The sequence below is a fragment of the Podarcis muralis genome, chromosome 17 (genome assembly GCF_964188315.1).
Source record: "Podarcis muralis chromosome 17, rPodMur119.hap1.1, whole genome shotgun sequence".
In the NCBI taxonomy this organism is placed as follows: Eukaryota; Metazoa; Chordata; class Lepidosauria; order Squamata; family Lacertidae; genus Podarcis; species Podarcis muralis.
In genome coordinates, this window is record NC_135671.1 from 16,694,258 (window position 1) to 16,714,195 (window position 19,938).

Genomic DNA, 19,938 nt, shown 5'->3' on the forward strand with positions numbered 1-19,938 from the left:
GAAAGGAGTTGATAAGGACCACTTAAAAACTTTTCAGTACAGTGGTACCTCGGGTTAAGAACTTAATTCGTTCTGGAGGTCCGTTCTTAACCTGAAACTGTTCTTAACCTGAGGCAGCACTTTAGCTAATGGGGCCTCCCGCTGGGCCACTGGAGCCCGATTTCTGCTCTCATCCTGAAGCAAAGTTCTTAACCTGAAGCACTATTTCTGGGTTAGCGGAGTCTGTAACCTGAAGCGTATGTAACCTGAAGCGTATGTAACCCGAGGTACCACTGTAATTTCAACACAATAATTTTAGAAGCTCCTTGTCAGAGAGGTAGGATGTATTTCAGGCATATATTTTTTTAGCAAGCTGGAGGATTAAGTGTATTTATTGAAGAGTCTCATTTCAGAAATCGATCCATATTATTTAAGATGCTAAACCTTTCAACAGCCTACTTACATGATACAGTATTTAAAGAAATTGGGTATAACCAAAACAAAATCCAAGAAGTGATGGCAATTCTTAATAAGGGAGCAAGAGAGTAAGAAGAAATGGCATGCAGAAAGAAGAGAAGAAGAAGAAGAGTTTGGATTTGATATCCCGCCTTTCACTCCCCTTCAGGAGTCTCAAAGCGGCCAACAATCTCCTTTCCCTTCCTCCCCCACAACAAACAGTCTGTGAGGTGACTGGGGCTGAGAGACTTCAGAGAAGTGTGACTGGCCCAAGGTCACCCAGCAGCTGCATGTGGAGGAGCGGAGACGCGAACCCGGTTACCCAGATTACGTGACTACCGCTCTTAACCACTACACCACACTGGCTCTCAAATGGTGAGAAATGGTGCGGAATATTGTAGTGCAGATAATCAGAATGATAGTGCAAATGTGTGTGGCTGAGATCATTTCTTCTCCTCCTCCCTGGATTTTTTTAGGGCAAAAAACTTGAGTTTAATGCAGTGGGATGTGAACTGTAAAAAAACAACAACAAAGGAAAATCTGGGAAATATAGAATCTCCTATAAACATGACACATTTCTTCCTCCATATTGTTATCTTCCACTGCCTTTCAAGAGATTGCATACACACGAGTGGGAGGTTAGCTTTTAACACTGAGCCCAAACAAGAAGCAGCATTCATACACAATATGTTCACACCACCATTTGGAACACTATTATTATTGCAGATATTACAGACATGGAAATATTATGAATCACCATGTCAACACAATTCAAATTTCTGGTCTAAAAATATTCCTTTAAAAAAACCTGAAATAAATCATTAGCTCTGTATGTAGGGCCAGTGAAAACGTCAGAAGTAAGAGACTTATTCATATTATATTTATTTCCAGTGCAAGAGGATCAGAAAGACCTCCAGCAAGAGATAAATTGCACTGCTTATTTGAAAAATTCAAGCAAACTCAATAGCATGAAGGGCTGGCAACACGGGCAGTGCTGCACTGCTGACATGGCTTCCCCATGTAATGTGTCTGTCATGGGACCAACAGGCAGAGCAGGTCTTTCACAGGTCAGAGAGAGAGAGAGAGAGATTAAAACTTAGAAACATTGAACATTAGAACTTAGAAACAATGAACAAGAAAACAACCAGATATATAAATGGATTCAGTGGATTGAAACATCACCACAGCAATTAATTTCCAGATCTAAAATATCATTTGCTCAGTGTTATGTACTGAGCTGAATAGGATCCAAAATGCAGCAGTCTGATTGGTCCTAGAACAACAGGATTCAGAATGCAGCAGTCTGATTGGTCCTAGAACAATGCCAGCAGTATGACTGGTCCACAGGAGCCACCCAATCCAGCTCCAGGTGGAAGTGAATAAACAACCTAATTGTCCTACAAGAGAATCCCACAATTAGTCAATCATGTGGGGCCCATTGTGTAAATAATGTATATAAAGCAGACATCCTGGGGGAACTTCCATTCCTCCTCACCACTATGAGCTGAATAAAGAGCATGAAATCCACTCTCGACTCCGAGTATATTTCACTCAGATTTGCAAAGCTGTCAAGGTGCAAAGAAAAAAAATTCCTTCCAGTAGCACCTTAAAGACCAACTAAGTTAGTTCTTGGTATGAGCTTTCGTGTGCATGCACACTTCTTCAGATACACTGAAACAGAAGTTGCCAGATCCTTCTATATAGTGAGAAGGTGGGGAGGGGTATTACTCAGAGGAGGGTGGGGATGGGTGATTGGCAGATAGCTCTGATGAGCCTGTTGACGACTATTAACGACTGCAGTAGGTCTTACAGGAAAAAGCAAGGGGTGAGAAGGTGAAAAATGGCTTTGTCATGTATAGTGAGATAAGAATCCAATGTCTTTATTCAGGCCAGGTGTCTCCATGGTTTTAAGTTTGGTAATGATTTGCAATTCAGCAGCTTCTCTTTCCAGTCTATTTCTGAAATTCCTTTGTAGTAAAACAGCTACTTTGAGATCTTGTATAGAATGTCCTGGGAGATTGAAGTGTTCTCCTACTGGTTTCTCTGTCTTGTGATTCTTGATGTCAGATTTATGTCCGTTTATTCTTTGGCGTAAGGTTTGGCCTGTTTGTCCAATATAGAGAGCTGAAGGACACTGTTGGCATTTGATGGCATACACAATGTTAGACGATGAGCAATTAAATAGTCCAGAGATGGTGTGTGTGATGTTGTTGGGGCCAGTAATGGTGTTGTCCGGGTGTATGTGGCAGCAAAGTTGGCATCTGGGTTTATTGCAGGCTCTGGTGCCAGTGTATAAGTGTAAGACACCACCTTATACCGTAAACCAACTGACCGACAAACATATCTACATGCCTCTAGCCACCATCCCAAACATACCAAACAGTCCATTGTTTATAGCCAGGCACTACGTTACAGCCGTATCTGTTCCAATTCTACAGACAGAGACTCTCACCTAAGAGATCTACAGCAAACCTTTTTAGAACTAAAATACCCAGCAGATGAAGTTAGACAACAGATCAACAGAGCCAGACTGATACCCAGAGAGAACTTGCTGCAAGACAGACCCAAAAAAGAAAATAACAGAACTCCTCTAGTCATCACATACAGCTCCCAAGTTAAAACAGTACAACGCATCATCAGAGATCTACAACCTCTCCTGGACAATGACAGTTCTCTTTCTCAAGCTCTGGGAGGAAGACCTTTCATTGCCTACAGACAGCCACCCAATCTTAAACAACTCCTAACCCACAATAATACTACAACCAGACTTAACACGGACACTGGCACCAGAGCCTGCAATAAACCCAGATGCCAACTTTGCTGCCACATACACCCGGACAACACCATTACTGGCCCCAACAACATCACACACACCATCTCTGGACTATTTAATTGCTCATCGTCTAACATTGTGTATGCCATCAAATGCCAACAGTGTCCTTCAGCTCTCTATATTGGACAAACAGGCCAAACCTTACGCCAAAGAATAAACGGACATAAATCTGACATCAAGAATCACAAGACAGAGAAACCAGTAGGAGAACACTTCAATCTCCCAGGACATTCTATACAAGATCTCAAAGTAGCTGTTTTACTACAAAGGAATTTCAGAAATAGACTGGAAAGAGAAGCTGCTGAATTGCAAATCATTACCAAACTTAAAACCATGGAGACACCTGGCCTGAATAAAGACATTGGATTCTTATCTCACTATACATGACAAAGCCATTTTTCACCTTCTCACCCCTTGCTTTTTCCTGTAAGACCTACTGCAGTCGTTAATAGTCGTCAACAGGCTCATCAGAGCTATCTGCCAATCACCCATCCCCACCCTCCTCTGAGTAATACCCCTCCCCACCTTCTCACTATATAGAAGGATCTGGCAACTTCTGTTTCAGTGTATCTGAAGAAGTGTGCATGCACACGAAAGCTCATACCAAGAACTAACTTAGTTGGTCTTTAAGGTGCTACTGGAAGGAATTTTTTTTGTTTTGACTATGGCAGACCAACACGGCTACCCATCTGTAAAAGGTGCAAAGAGAAAGCCTATGGGCACGTGAGCTTCAGAGAATGGTCTTGTTTTCTGGGAAATGACTTGATTGGAGGTGATCAACATCAAGGGATTTAAAGGGCAGAACAAACTATGGTATGGTAGATCTTCCACCTCAGAAACTCCAAATACAAATCCATTGTGCCAACAGGGTCCAATGGGATCTGCTGCTGATCATGACAACTAGCTTCATTTGGAAGCAAGTAGCCATGAAAGCTTGCTTAAGCTTGGGAAAAATAATCATGGCCTGATGATAATAGTTTCTATTATTGCCATTTTTAAAATTATCTCCACCAGTTTGGGGAGGAAATAGAATATAAGTTAGTTTCCCTATCAAATAGGACACACACACACACACACACACACACACACACACACACACACACATATATAATCTCAAGTTTTCAGTTTAAGGAAGGACCTGAAGTGACTTGTGACCCAAGATTTACAATTTATAATATACCATAATGCAAGGTTCTGAGGGCTATCTGGGGTCTCTTTCAGATTGCACAGTTGGTCGAGTAGGGAACAACATGCATGGACTCTAGTTGAATGGAGTCTGACCTCAGCCTGAATCAAAGGTTCTCCTGGATTGTCAGGAGACAAAAGAAAAAGCTTTTTAAAGAAGGATTTTTGCGATGTTCCCAGTTCTACAACCCAAGAGTCATCAGCTCCATAGAGAATTTGAGCTACTTCACTTTAGAAAGGTTTTAAGGCAGGGTTAATAAAAAGCCACTTTTAATGTAGCAAGGTTTCGTACAGTTGTTCTAGAACTTTGATATTTCCACATGAGCCTTCAAAGAAAGTGTCTCATTAAAAAAACACCTCAATATATTTAAAGATCCAACATTGATCAGTCAGACACTTATCTCCTTATATGAGGGACTTCTTTCAAAAGACCATCACTTCAGTTTTTGAATAATTTATGGCTACATTTTCCTCACTACAGTTAAACCAGGCTCAAGGCAGCTTACAGATGCTTGCTGGTATTAAAATTGGCTAATTTATATCAAAGATGGGTTCTACCAATTAGATTAGATGCTACATCCACATGTAAGAAAGGCAACATATAATGCTTAGTAGCATCCTTGATAGACAGTTTGGCAATATAGTAACAGGTTAAACATTTGTAGATCATGTTTGGAAGCCTTAATTCTGAGTAAAAATGCCTAGGATTGCAGTGTAAGGTTGCAGAGTCTTTACCCTGGTACCTGGGAGTAATCTCCATTGGATACAGTGGGACTTACTTCTGATTAGACAGTGTAAGTCTCCATTTACAAGACAGGAATAAATGTGCCACACATTTCCTAAGAAATGGCTGGCTACGGAAGCATTATTATTAAAAAAATTAAAGTGGATTGGTGACCTTTTCCTTCAAAAATCATAGGAAGGGCTTTGTAGGCCAGCTTCACCGTTTCCTTCATTTCGTGGAGGTATTTTATTTTCAGTATAAGCAGGACTCAGCTTTTGCACTTTTAATTGTTCTCCGAGACATGGAGGGAAGGAAAAAGGAAAACTGGGGCATTCTGGGATCAAATCAGAAATGGGGTGGGCTCCTGTAATTCTGGAATTGTCCCTGGAAAATTGGGACACTTGGATCTGCCAGAAGATGTTAGGATTCTGAGTGGACTAACTAGGTTTCCTTTGTTTTCCCTCAAGTGATGCTCAACTGCACCTTCAACATTCTACAGTTCCCAGAGCATGCTACTCCTCAAGGAACTGCAATATATATACAGCTCTGGTCATACTTCTGACATTTTATGATGTCAATCTGGATAGAAAGCTTTGCCATTTGAGACTTCACAGTTTTGTATCATCCTTCAAATCCAGCACACGTTAATTGGATGGTTCAGGACTTCATCAAGAGGCAGAGTTTGGAGTGAAATGGCGTGTGAACTAAATGAAATGAAACCATGTGTCAAGTATGTTGGTGCCAGTGAACGTATCTATTAGCATATATGCTAAGAGGGAGCTCAATTATTCGAGAGCCTATCTGTCTGGAGGTGTACTGGAGAAACCCAATAATAATGGCAGTGCTTTTGCCATGCTGAGGGATTCTCCAGGTACGGAGGAGGGGATAAGGTTGTTCATTCACACAAAAAAAGGTAAATGAACATGAAAACCCAGAAACAGACTGGCTGCACTCAGTGGAAGAAAGGACTCCTCCATTGTGTGGACAAGCGGAGTCCCCCAAACCCCGGGCAGCCCCCGTGTGGAATAACGACTCAAGACAACCTGCTATGGGATTAAAATTGGCCACAACTTTATTATGTTACAGATGTGGCTCAGGCATTGGGTGTTTATCCCTCCCAGTCTCCCGCCAGGGATCTGGGGAACATCAGGGTTATCCAGTGTGTGGTGGGTGGTGGGTGGGTGGGTGGGCTGGCTCTGGAGAACATATGTTCAAGCAGAGAGAGCCTGCCCCTGTTATGCCGCTGTCGCCGTACGGCCAAAGCCTCCACTCAAACAACACCTTTAATGGGGAACCCTGGTATTGCTGCTGCAAAGAGGAGGGTGACCTGGGTCACCGCTGCACGCCCTCTCCCATTTAGGGAAGATAGACTAAAGGATTCCACCCAAGGCCTGATACCGCCGAAGTTGTGACGTTTTGCTACGGGACAGGCAACCTGCCAATGTAGGAGAATTCCTTTCTGGCCCTTCAACAGCAACCTTGACATAGCAGCGCCCGCGTACCTGAGGAGAAAATAAGTCTTAACTGAGGGTGGGTAGGGTGGGAGAAGCTCTGGAGCCAACTGACGATTCCCAGGTAAGATCCTCCCCCTATTGTGTGGGCACATGGTCCCTCCCCCTACCTGGCCTGATCACCTTGGCAACACCTCCCCAGGCGGGAATGGGCAACTGGCAGAGGTAGGCGGAGACCTCCAGGTATCCCACCTGGGGAAGGTGAAGCCAAGCCTGTGCTAATGGTGCCGCATAGGGTCCAGGGGGCTGTGTGTGACCATTTAATGTGGGGAGCGCCCATTGTGGTGGTTTATCTAGCTGTGGTGGGTAGCAGGACAGCAACACTCCGAAAAACATGGGGTGACTGGATCTAAACATTATTTTAGCCTTCCACATTGCCCTGAGAGGTGCTACATCACTTTGACCACAACTCAAAGTAGGCTTTAAAAAAGGAGGAGAATGGGACCATGCCAACATGTAGGGTGCCAGTGTGTGCCTTTAAAAATAAGGCTAATATATTGATTTACAGCCACTACTAACGTCTGCTCTGAGCCTATCGTATATGTCTTGATCTCCCATAACAATAAAATAAAACCCGAAACCTAAAAACAGGTAAGTGTGAGGGAAATAAACACAAGCATTTCTTTTTAAAGGACCCAGGTTGTATTCTACCTCAGAGAATATAATGTATTCAACAGTATATTATAAAGTTTCAAATAACTGAATTGACCTTCCTAGCATATATATGGAATGCTCCAGATATTAAAGTTTAAAAGACGGGTCCACATCAAAAACTGTACTTTGGCCCATTTTTCTTTTGCTTTGCCCTTGAAGGGGGGAAAAGGAGCTATTTCAGGCAGGAGGAAGATATTTCCACAAGACAACAGCAAGACAGCTGGGAGGTGGGCTGGGGAAAAGAGCTGAATCAGCAGCTCTGGGTAGGCTAGCAGTTTTCAGAGAGAACAAAACAGCTGCAAGGTGATTCCATGATGTATAAGTAAAGGAGGCTGACAGGTTTAAGCAGAGAGCAGCCAGCAGAAACAGCAGGACAACAGTTGTTAGAACAGGCATCAAGATACCCTACAAATTTAAGGAAACAGGGGCACATATTCAGGGAGAAAGGCTCAATGTTTGAGAAATGAGAGAGACACAGAGGAAACACACACACACACACACACACACACACACAGAGAGAGAGAGAGAGAGAGAGAGAGAGAGAGAGAGAGAGAGAAGATCCAGCAGAGGCATCATAGGAGGTGACCAATTCTAAAAGAGCTTCAGGGAAATTGCTTTTAAATTCTACGCCGCAAATCTTGAGGGATGGGGGATTCTGGGAATTTCTTCTTTGGCCCTCTGGTCTTGAGAGAAACGCTGATGAGGTTTTTGGGGGGGGGCTCTCGGCTGAGACATCAAATATTTATAAGCTGTCTATTCCACAGGGGAATAAGAATGATGCTCTGTAAAAATGTAACATGGGGCTGTCAACATTCAATGCTCCAGTTACCTGGCATCTCATGAGAGGATGGAATCCAAATGTCAGCTCCAGAGAATGCCTTTTCTTTGACCTAAATGTAGGAGATTTTAGTGTGTAACCCATAGGATGTTTCCTGAGAAGCACTGAGTTCAACAGGACAATTTGGACAGGTGGGGTGCAGGGCCTTGGAGAGCCAGGCAGAGGCCCAGGCCAGGTAGATAATGTGGTCACCCCCCCTTTTTTTTGTACCCTGGGGATAACTGAAGTCTTATAAATAAGTAAGTATATAAATAATTTTCACAAAAGTTATGCTGACAAATAATTTTATTTCAAGGCTTGAACTGTATCTGCATATAAAGGCAAAATGGAAAATATAGATATACAATAGTGCATTCACCCCAGTGCATCCCCTGCGATTGTGAATATGCTGACCGAGGCCCCGGCCATCTGTCTGGGCCTGATGGGGTGTAAGGCAGGAATCACAGAATCAGCAGAATTATAGATGACTCCAAGGATCATGTCAGGAACATAGAGGAGAAAGAGTGGTGGAAATCAACCCACCAAAAGCTCCCCAGGGAAGGCACAGAAGATGGCATAGATCCCAGATCCTGGTGTTGGGCCATAGCTCAGAGGTTTGGAGAAGCTGGGAGCTACTAGAAGCAGCAAGCCTGAGTGATCACAGGGGCAGAACTAGGCAGGTGGCCCAGCAGAGGGAAGACAGATGAGTTTTCCATTTTGGATGCAGGCTCCAACAGACGACAGACCCTGTATCTGTCCTGCAGCTCCAACATGACAGCCTCTCTGCCGAAGGCTCTCTAGCCCATCTTACTCCTAGAATGCGAAGGATGTCATATGTTGTCGAGCAACAAGCCAGACAGGCACAGGGAGATGAGCCATAGCAGAAGATTACAGGCGAGGAACCTGACTCAGAGGGTTAGAGAGTGAAAGAGGGATTGCATGCCCGTTCAAGCAACTTCTTCATTAAGGTGACTTGCCTTTATGAGCCTCCGTGCATTTCTTCCTTTCCTTAATAAAGAAACTAACTGCATGTTAGCCTCACGTCTCCCTCTCTGGCCTGTGAATGACCTGGTCTTCCAGTCAGCCCCTTGACAATATAGTCCAACCCCTTGCAATGCAGAACTAGAATGCAGCTGTCCTGTAAAGGGGGGAGGGTGTCAAATCTGCAACCTTTTCAGCACTATGCTCTAACCAACTGAGTTATAAAGTAGGTGGAGCCAGAACCAAAGACAGGCACAACCACAGCACTTGATAAGCAGAGCCCACCTTTCGTCTTGCGGAGTTTAAAAAGGGCAACATTGAGTCTGGGGAAGACAAAGCTGACCGGCAAAGCAACCCCAGGACGTATTATAAGAACAGGCAGGTAGGGGTTGGCTAAGTGTAGACTGAGGTTAGTGGGGCAGTGCCCCATTTGCCCTAATGGACAGATTTCCACTATATGCAAGAGAGAAAAAGAGAAGGAGCCACAGCTTCCACTGCTAGAAAGTTGGTGACTCCTCAGCTAATATTCAGCCTGTTTTCCCCCATGCTTTTGCTCAATCGTTCCAAAGCCAGGATACATTTGAAGGCTTACCCAACAGGAGAAGCCAGAATCTCTTCGGCTAGAATTTAGTTTCCCCAAAGGAGTTCATACATTTTCGCCTAGAATTTAATTAATGTTGAGTATTGCACAAGGCAACGGACCAGAGCACAATGAAAACATGCAATTAAATATTTACCACCAGCTCCACTGAGCGTTATTATATCAGTCTTCCTTCATAGTTGCCTCTCTGATGGTGTAACCAGGCAAGGATGAGACAAATTATAGAGTAGCATAGGGGAAATGCTTGTCCCTATAGCCCATTGCTATGCACAACAACAGATAAGTAGAAGACAAGGTACCAATAGACTAATGACGATAATAGGATTAGTAAATAGGTGACATATGGGTGATAGCTTAAAGGGTTTTGAGTCTACTTGGAATGGAAGTGGTGTCTCTATTTATGCATCTCATTGCTCTAATGCCATATAGATCAAAATAATTCATATTCCTTCACCTATGATCTGCATTTAACACCTTGCTAATAGAAATTCTTGTACAACACTGGGATTCCTTGTAAGATGCAGCAATTCCACTGTTGTCAAATGCTAAATATGTGATATGCCTGCAAGTCTGCATACGGAATGAGAGCAAATGGAGTGTGTAAACTCAGATGCTGTGCAGGCTCTTGATAACAACATCTAAGATGAAGCTGAAGCTTTAAAGGTGATGACTTCATCTTCATCTTCTTGGCTTTCAAATGGTTATTGATGTCTCTTAGGATTCATCTGAATTCCAGTGGGTTTTCTGGCTTCTAATGTCAGTGTCATTCCTTCCCCTTGCTGAATAGTTACGGCAGCTGAACGTATGATGGGGGAAGAAACTAAAGACATGGTAGAACACGAAACATGCATAAGGATGTTACTATCTCCAAAAGATGCGCTGCATTTAGCCTTGGTTTGACGCTAAGCATCAGAAAGTGCCAATGGTCTTGTTCACACATTGCTCTTCTAAAAGTGTTAATGAAATAGGTAAAAGGTAAAGGACCCCTAGACGGTTAAGTCCAGTCAAAGGCGACTATGGGGTTGCGGCGTTCATCTTGCTTTCAGGCCGAGGGAGCCGGCGTTGGTCCACAGACAGCTTTCTGGGTCATGTGGCCAGCATGACTAAACCGCTTCTGGCACAACAGAACACTGACAGAAACCAGAGCGCACGGAAATGCCGTTTACCTTCCCGCCGCAGCAGTATCTATTTATCTACTTGCACTGACGTGCTTCCGAACTGCTGGGTTGGAAGGAGCTGGGACAGAGCAACGGAAGCTCACCCCATCATGGGGATTCGAACCACTGACCTTCTGATCAGCAAGCCCAAGAAGCTTAGTGGTTCAGACTGCAGCGCCACCCCATCCCTTTGTTAATGAAATAACACAGTAGCAGCTAACCTCAGTCTACACCATGTTAGTCATGCAGCAAAAATGACATTATACATGGGCTGTATTGAAATGTCAGGTTGGATAGCCACCTGTCATGGATGCTTTAGCTGAGATTCCTGCACTGCAGGGGGTTGGACTAGATGACCATTGGGTCACTTCCAACTCTACAGTTCTATGATTCTATGACTTTAAAAGAAAAAGAGTGGTGAACCCCAGGCAGGTGACAAATGAATTGCCCAAAGCTTTTTGCCCAAACGTTTTCATCAGGAGTTATACAACTGAGCATTCTCATATGTCAAAATGTGCTTTCTAGCCATTTTGGTTTGTGCGCCTGATGTGGTCTGAACAAAAGCTTCTAGGAACCATCTTTTGATATATGAAAATGTTCAGTTGTTGCTTCTCATGAAGACATTTGGTGAAATGTGTTGAGTAATTTGCCTGTAGTAATAATTTACTCATCAGCATTTGCTTGAGGTTCATGTGTGCTTTTGTTGTTGTCTTGCCCTCTCCCCCCCTATCTGTGTATCCTCTGGATTTTCCTCATCTTCCACAGCAACCCACTTAAATTGATGCTTTCTACATTTCTTTTGATGGTTTGACAATCTTGAGGAGGAAAGGTGGGTTACAAAGCTTGAATTTTCAAGTGTTCCAAAAATGTACCCTGCGGCTATATACCCTCAGATTGACTTAACACATTTTGCTCATTTGCTTTTAAGTTAAGCGGGGGTGGGGTGGGGGGGGGGAGGCAACAGGTTCATAAGCTGTCTTTCATATTCATTCCTGAGTTACCACGGGATGACTTTTTCAATTCAGAAATAACTGTGTGAACAGATGCTCAGAATTGCAAATAAAAACTATCCCTGACTAGTTTTTAGAAAGACCTCCTTAATATTAGGATTGGGTTTTCTGAGATTAAACACTCAGCATTAAAACACATAATTTCCCTTTAAAGGGAATACAATTCTAATTGCTGCTGATCTCTGTGAGGTCTAGTGGCAATTGTAAAGATGTAATCAGGGATCCAGGAGAATAGCTATTAGGTTATGCAATAGTCATTTCACAGAATTGCACACTTAAAAACTTCTTCTCTGAATCCTTTTTCTCTCTCACAGCATCCAAAGACAGAGTATTATGTTCTTCATTGTTTTTGAGAATAATCAATCTCGTGTAGATTGTACTTTAGAGGTCTGAGATGAGAAATTACCTAGTTAAGAGTCTCCGTGCAGGAGCACAGAGGGCATTCTCATGCGCCGTCTATCATCACCTTTTGTTCTCACAACACTGACCAAATTCTAGGCACTAGTCCAGCTTTGCCAATAAAAGTTATAAGTGCGACACACTTCACACATTTTGTTCTCATAGGTCAAAAGGGAGACACACTCATTTGCTAAAAGACTACTAATCTGATGCTAAACTTTATGGATCAGATGCCGTACGACACCTGCACTCTGGCACTAGGCATGTACATTAGAAAGACACTTCTAGGCACTTCATGATGAGCTCATTCAAAACAAAACAAAACAAAACAAAACAAAACAAAACAAAACAAAGCAGAAGTATCTTCTACCTCTTGGCATCAAAGAAACAGCTAGCACAAATAAAGTCAGGGTTTCACTTTCAAATACTGAGCATTCACACTTTACATTGTGGGTGTCCTTTGCGGGTTCGCACATAGTGCTACAGCTCCCAGGGAGCTTACTGGCAAACAGGGGCCGGTTTGCCTCTCAGTCTTAATTTTTGGAGGTTCACACCCAGCCTCAATAATCAAGTTTTTTTGCTGGGAGGTGGGGCCAGCCCCATTTTAAAATAGGGGGTGGAGCCGACAATAGCCAGGCAGTCCGCTCTGGAGGTTCACCCTCCCTACTCTCCCTTTGTTTAGTGGCTCTTGTTTGCAGGTTAACTATTTCTTCCTGTTTAGCGGGCGCTGCTACGGTCTTTGACTGGTTGCTGTTGAAGGACCGGGAAGAGATTTCCCTGCATTGGCAGGTTTTTTCTTCCCCGTAGCAATTTGTCACAACTTTGGTGGTTATGGCCTTGGGTGGGATCCACAGTCGCCTTCCACAGTCGCCACATTTTCTTCTTCCTAATTTGACAGCAACTGGCACCCCAGCCTCAAGCCAGTCAGAATCGCAGGGCTCACAGCATGTGTCATAAAACGGATTCACTTATCCCCTCATCACAGCAGATCTGAAAAGCCTCAATAGCGCTTTGCCTCTCCACACAGGACAAGCTGGTAATTGTTATTATTATATATTTATTATAATTCTTTATTATAGTTATATTATAATAAATATTATAATTGTTATTTATTCAATTTCTATACCGCCCTTCATTCAAGGATCACTGGGCGGTTTGCAATATAATACACACCACAGTAAGAAACAAAAACAATATTTAAAGCCATGTGCAGGGGTTTGATTTGTCAGAGATATCACCCAGGCTTTCCATAAAAAACAACAACCAGTGAACAAAGGATGGCAATCCAACTGCAAAGGATATTTAAAGGGCATTCTATCCTAATGTTTAGTAAGGCATTTGGACCACATGTCAGGCTGAAATGATAGGTCCAGCTGTCACATAGTAGGTCTAAATCCTTCATGTAGGTGTTCAGTTTTCATAGCAGAAATTTCTCAGTGGTTGATAAGAATATGTTTAGCTATTACCTTAGTATTACTTGCCTCAATCCAAAGTGATTGATAAACAATAACACATAAAAATGAAAGCACAATTAAAACACAGTCAGGATAAAAGGACACTACAATAAAAGCCTACCAAATTTAAAATCACCAAGGCTGCAATCTTAAGCACACTTAGGTAAAGGTAAAGGTACCCCTGCCCGTACGGGCCAGTCTTGACAGACTCCAGGGTTGTGCGCCCATCTCACTCAAGAGGCCGGGGGCCAGCGCTGTCTGGAGACACTTCCGGGTCACGTGGCCAGTGTGACATCGCTGCTCTGGCGAGCCAGAGCCGCACACGGAAACGCCGTTTACCTTCCCGCTAGTAAGCGGTCCTATTTATCTACTTGCACCCAGGAGTGTTTTCGAACTGCTGGGTTGGCAGGCAGACTTACCCGGGAGTAATTCCTGCAGGACTCATTTGGTCCTACTTCTGAGCAGATATCTATAAGATTACATTTATTTCACAAACAGCAACAGCAATAAAACCACCTTAGAACACCCTCATAAGAAATGCTGTCAGGTGTTTTAGCATGCTGCTCTTAAATACTTACCCAGCCTGAATGCCAACTGAATTAAAAATATGACTTAACCTGGCTTCAAAATTGGTTGTGAGGGATCCAAAGGGAGGAGCTCAAACATTTGGGTGCCAGAATCAAAAAAGTTATTCCTGAAATCCCACACAAATGTGTATTTTATGGCCTGTGTCACTTTTGTGTGCCATAAGACCATTCCATCCCATTTTTTAAAAATCATGACACAAAAATCCATTTACATTAAACATTTCAACGCTTGGGGTTTTTTTTTAAGTAAAAGGATTTTATATCAAAACAGGTTGCATGTTAATTGGTCACGAGGCTCTGGTTCATGAATGAGTTCAAGAGGAGTGGAGCACATCCAAGCAGAATTCACAAAGATCAAATTCCTCAAAAAAAGGAAAATCTGTAAAAGAGGTGATACAGAGCGGGGTATCATTTGATTGCAAGGAATGGGGAGGAACCTATTTGCAAACCAATCGAGCTTTTGAATGATGCAATGGAACTAAGGTTGGAGCCTTCCATTACCTTTCCTGAACAGATTCTCAGTTAATCTGCTGCTTCCCACAGAAAAAGTTCCTAATTATGTGAGTCCATACCAGAATTCAGCAAATTATTTAGAAAAGAGGGTTAACATATTCAGGCCGTTCCAAGGCAATTGTCTGCCTGAGGGAAAAAACCAAATGCTCAACTCCCCCAATTCATAATGTAGGTCAACTCATTTTGGCACACGACGTAGAAAATGTAACAATAAATTAAATGATATTACAACTAAGCTGTCTCAGGCAGCTTAGGGTAGGGCTGTAATACATGATTTAATCTATACAATGGAAATTAATGAAGTCTGCATAAAAGTAAGCTAGTAAGTAAGTTGGCACCCCTGCTGGACAAAATGGTCCAATCACTTGGTCCAGCCGGCTCTTCATATGTCTTCTTCTTAAAATAACTTTAACTGCATAAGGGATTCCAAATCTTTAGCATGGGCTAAGTGAGAAATCACTTCTGCAATGCATCCAATATTCAGTTGCACACACAGATCTCCATACAGCTCAAGCTAGGATTATCTGAAATCCCATCAAGCAGTTAATTCAGGAATGAGTACCAATGCGCAAGACTGGATTTAGGTTTGATGAGGCCCTAAGCTACTGAAGATAATGGGGCCCTTTATATGTCCAGCTGTCCTTTGTCAACAACAAATTGTTGCTGTTTCTTGTGTTGAATATACGCAATATGGTAATTTATGGATCTAATAGGTATCGAAAGCCATTTGCACATGCAGAATGTAGGCACCCTATATTTAGAAATGAGCAAACCAGTGATATTTTAGGGAGCAGGCTAGCGAGGCAGGGCCCAGTACTTACATCTTAGTAGCCTACACAACATGAAACACAGTTGCTGTATGTAGGTTTTATTTTGTTTTTTATCTTATATTTTGGAACATCCAGTTTCCCCCCCTGATTTTTTTAGGGGCCCCTAAGAGAGTGGGGCCCTAAGCTATACCTTGTTTAGCTTACATACCTTGTAAATATATATGTAAATCTGGCACTGCCACTGTGTTCAGTAGGGTCTACTCCCTAGGGACTGTGTTGCAGTTTAGAACATTTCCCCATCAATCATCATCTAATGTAAGGGTGGAAAAGTTGATGCACAGAGGCTGAATGCAGGCCTCCAGACTTGTTTGTCCAACTCTCAGGACACTCCCTGGGACATGCCCCTCAGCTGTCCAGTCCCATGCCCTCTTTAAGAGCTTCCTGGCCCAACTGCAATGCACCCTTGAACCAAGATATTGTATTTTGCCTGAACACTGATCTAGCAAATGGATATGCATTTCCATGATGTCAAAAATGAAGGATGACATTTTGATACTACTCACAATGCTCTGTTTTCAATTTTAACCTATCCTTCAAATAGTTTCAGTTACAATCAAACTGGAGAATAGGCTACACTCCCCCTCCCTCCCATGAATAAGAATAGATGTATTTTCAAATATAACAATACCTCATGTGAGGAGCTTCAACACTGGCGCTTAATAACACTGAAAAGATAGTAACGGAACAACACACAGCTCTTAATCTGTGGTTTCATTTTAAGGTACCAGCAGACAAGTTGCATTGTCTTGCTGCTGTTTTAGCTACTTGTTTTGTTGCTTGTTAAGCATTTTTCTGCTTCTGCACAGCAAGCTATGTTCTCTTTTTGTCTAGTATCATAAATTACCAGCCACGAGAGCTTCATCTCTCAGGGAACAAAAAGAATAGGCTTTGCGTACCCTTTTGCAGCAGAGCACGGCACGTACTTCATTAAAGACGGGGTTGGCTATTTCAGATGTTACGGTTTATACTAATAAACGAAAGCTACTCTTTAAATAATTGTGATGCCTATGGAAAAACCCTATCAGCAAAAAGATTGCTTTCCCTGTTAAAAAAGCAAACTTTTGCTATGCATTTTTGTGCCAAATTAACCATAACAGGCAGAGTCCCAAATATCCCTCCCCAAAAGGAAGCAAAACAGACTATTTTGGTGCTTTTCTTTCAGAGCAAAAATTAGCAGGAAGAATCACAAAACATCCTGGCCCTGGTCTTGTGGTGAAGGAAATCTTTTTACAAAGGGGTGGTATATTATCTCTATCAGTATATAAGGGCTAGATCAGTTTCTGCAACCTGGTAGCCTCCAGCTGTTTTGGACTTCAGCTCCTATGAGCTCCAGACAGATAGTTCCAATGGCCCAGGGCTGATGGAAGCTGGGCTAGATAGAATAGAGTAGAAAGTAAATGTAAATATTACAAGTTCCTACGAGGCACAAAGGGGGAAAGTTATGGCAAGCAGTTGGAGCCACACTGGTGAGGCTTCCATCATTTCAGGAGAGCTTCAAAGACCCAGCTCAACCTGAGGGTGTCTGGCATAGTGCCCTAAATCCCAACCCTAGTCTCTGTGGATATAGAGACTATTAAAATACTCTGTACTACTTCCACTAGTGTGGAATAAAAGAACTGTGTGTAAACTCCTAGAATTGGATTTTTGGTTTCCCATTTCCAAATCACAGCACTGTTTCCTCTAACTGGTGTCTTACAATCAATTTAAATGACACATGGAAGAATGCAACAAACTGTAGAACCACTTAGATTCAAAATATTTTTGATTTTAAGACAGCAATTTGATGTGTGTGTGTGTGAATCTCATTGCAGATTAGCTCTCTACAAGCAAGGCCTCCAGAAACACAGAGGAAGACCAATTACTGTGCTAAAGAGTATATCCTCTTTTCTTTTTTTTTGGCCAAGGAATACCTTGTATTTTAAAGAAAGATAATAGGCCACAATTCTCTGTTATCACTTTCAGATGTTTTGTAGCAGACTTTGGTTTCCAAGAGTAATCACCAGGAATCTACACTTACAACATAGTAATGGGAAAGCTGATACAATTGTTTGGACAATGATAGAATCTGCTTAAGAAAGAATAGAATAGAATAGAATAGAATAGAATAGAATAGAATAGAATAGAATAGAATAAGGACAACCACACTTTGCCCCCTTGTTTAATCCTCCTGGGCAAAGGTGAAGTCCAGCAGAGCTGTTCATGGGTTAGTGACTGTGTACAACCCTACTGAAAGCTGCCACTGACTTGACTCCAAAAACTGTGTGCATACAAGAACTCTGTAAGAAAGATAAGCTGATGAAAAGATCCCTAAATACACAATTTCAGCACCAGACATGCAGGCAGAAATGTCCCAACTCACAGCAGAAAGCTTGGATTTCATATATGAGAGGTTCAAGGAGCTGCTCAGCCTTGTGCAGAAACTTCTCCCTAACATACAGTGAGAACAACAAAAGAAGTCCTCCAATGGAAGCGAACATTCATGCCCTTCATTGTACTAAATCAGGACATGTTTTGAGTCTACCAGAAAGCCCGTAAAACATCCAGTTCTTAAATATTTAACTAAGTTTTGATGCTGTTTTGATTCCTCTACTGAACGTAACATACTTTTATTGTATATTTATTTTGCAATATGTATTAGTGTTCTTTTTGGGAGTCTTTTAGGCCAAAAAAGGCATATACCAAACCATTAAGTACTAAGCAAAGCAAAGTTACTTAAACCTGGAAAACTGCTCCCATTATATGATGGACCTCTTTCCAAAGAATGGGAGATGTAACAGAGAGAGTTAACTTCTCTCCAGCTAGATAATGCCATCAGCAAAGAGCACAGCTATATCTATAGTAGTTAATAGTATTAGTATTAGTATTAGTATTAGTATTAGTATTAGTATTAGTATACTGCCCCATTTCCGCAGGTCTCAGGGCAGTTTACAAGATAAAATCACAAGATAAATTTATAAAATAAATAATAAAAATAAAAACAAGTTTCAAGTAACTTGAAATACAGTACTCAAACAAGTCAGACCTATCTTAGCGGTCTTAAAAACAGACTTCTCAATCTGGTGCATAGCCACAGATAATTCAGCCAGAGTGTGTGGGGGAATCCTTCCTGGCCACAACTTGCCATGAATGCAACGTATCCTGAAAAACCATTTAGCCATTTATTGAACTCAACTTTAGTGCTGACAAAGCTCTTTGCTCCAATGACTATGCAAGGAAGAGTCTCGAGGATTGAATTTCCGCCTAGGGTTTATTTTCCTGAGTCTCCACGGGACAGGAGGTGCATGAGCTGCAACTCTGGAGAGCTGTAATGAGTCTACAGGTAATTGTGCAAGATCCCATGGAGATTACTTATTACAACTGACAGTACAACTTACATTTCCTGCTGGCATAACTGCCACAAAGAGGATGCAGAGACAGCACAAAATTGAATTTTATACTGCTGAATGGGGTTTTGTGTTATTGTTGTTGTTTTAATTGGATACTTTCTAGAGATTAATAGTGGTGCACTCCACGGATTCAATTCATGGATATGATTTCCTGTTTTCAGGATATTAAAGAGGAATACCAAGAGGGTGAGTCTGTGGATTGGGGAGTAGAGATTGAGTAGGGGTGCAACCATAGCTGTCAACTTACAGATTTGAAAATAAGGGACCAGCAGCCTCGAAAATAAGGGATCAGAAGCCAAAATAAGGGATTTTCCAAGCACAGGTAAGTTCAACTTCTGAGCCCCACCGAGCCAAAGGCAGAAAGCCCAGCCAGCAGCCAAGCGAAGCCTCTAGCCTCAAGGAAAACCACTGTCACCTCTCCGCTGGGAAGCGCTGAGCAAAGGCGAGTCCCCAGGCAAAGTAGCCGATTTGATCAGCACAAGGCATGCAAGCTCCACCCCCCAGTCGTTCTTAGACTTCTTATTGGGTGAGCAACGCAGCCAAGCAACACAGTTGCAGCCTCCCTCCTCCCTGGCCGGCAGGGAGGGAGGGAAAGGAGATGCTTCCTTTGAAACCCGGGAAATTTAAGGGACATCATCAATAAGGGACAGCAGTGGGACATGGCACTGGGATAAGGGACTGTCCCGCCAAATAAGGGACGCTTGACAGCTATGGGTGCAACAAGTATATTTCTAGCCATGGAAGTCATTGGGTGCATAGCACTGGGGAAGCCACATGCACACAGCATAACTTAATTCATGAGCTAATTCTGAAGATAAATGAGAAGATTGATACATTAATTTCCATGCTCCAATGTGCCAC

The 19,938-nt window shown here is 42.5% G+C and overlaps 1 protein-coding gene across 1 annotated transcript in view; it reads right to left on the reverse strand.

Annotated features, from left to right (window-relative positions):
- LINGO2 (leucine rich repeat and Ig domain containing 2) overlaps positions 1-19,938 on the reverse strand; it is a 555,875-nt gene that overhangs the window by 418,680 nt on the left and 117,257 nt on the right. The window lies entirely within an intron of this gene.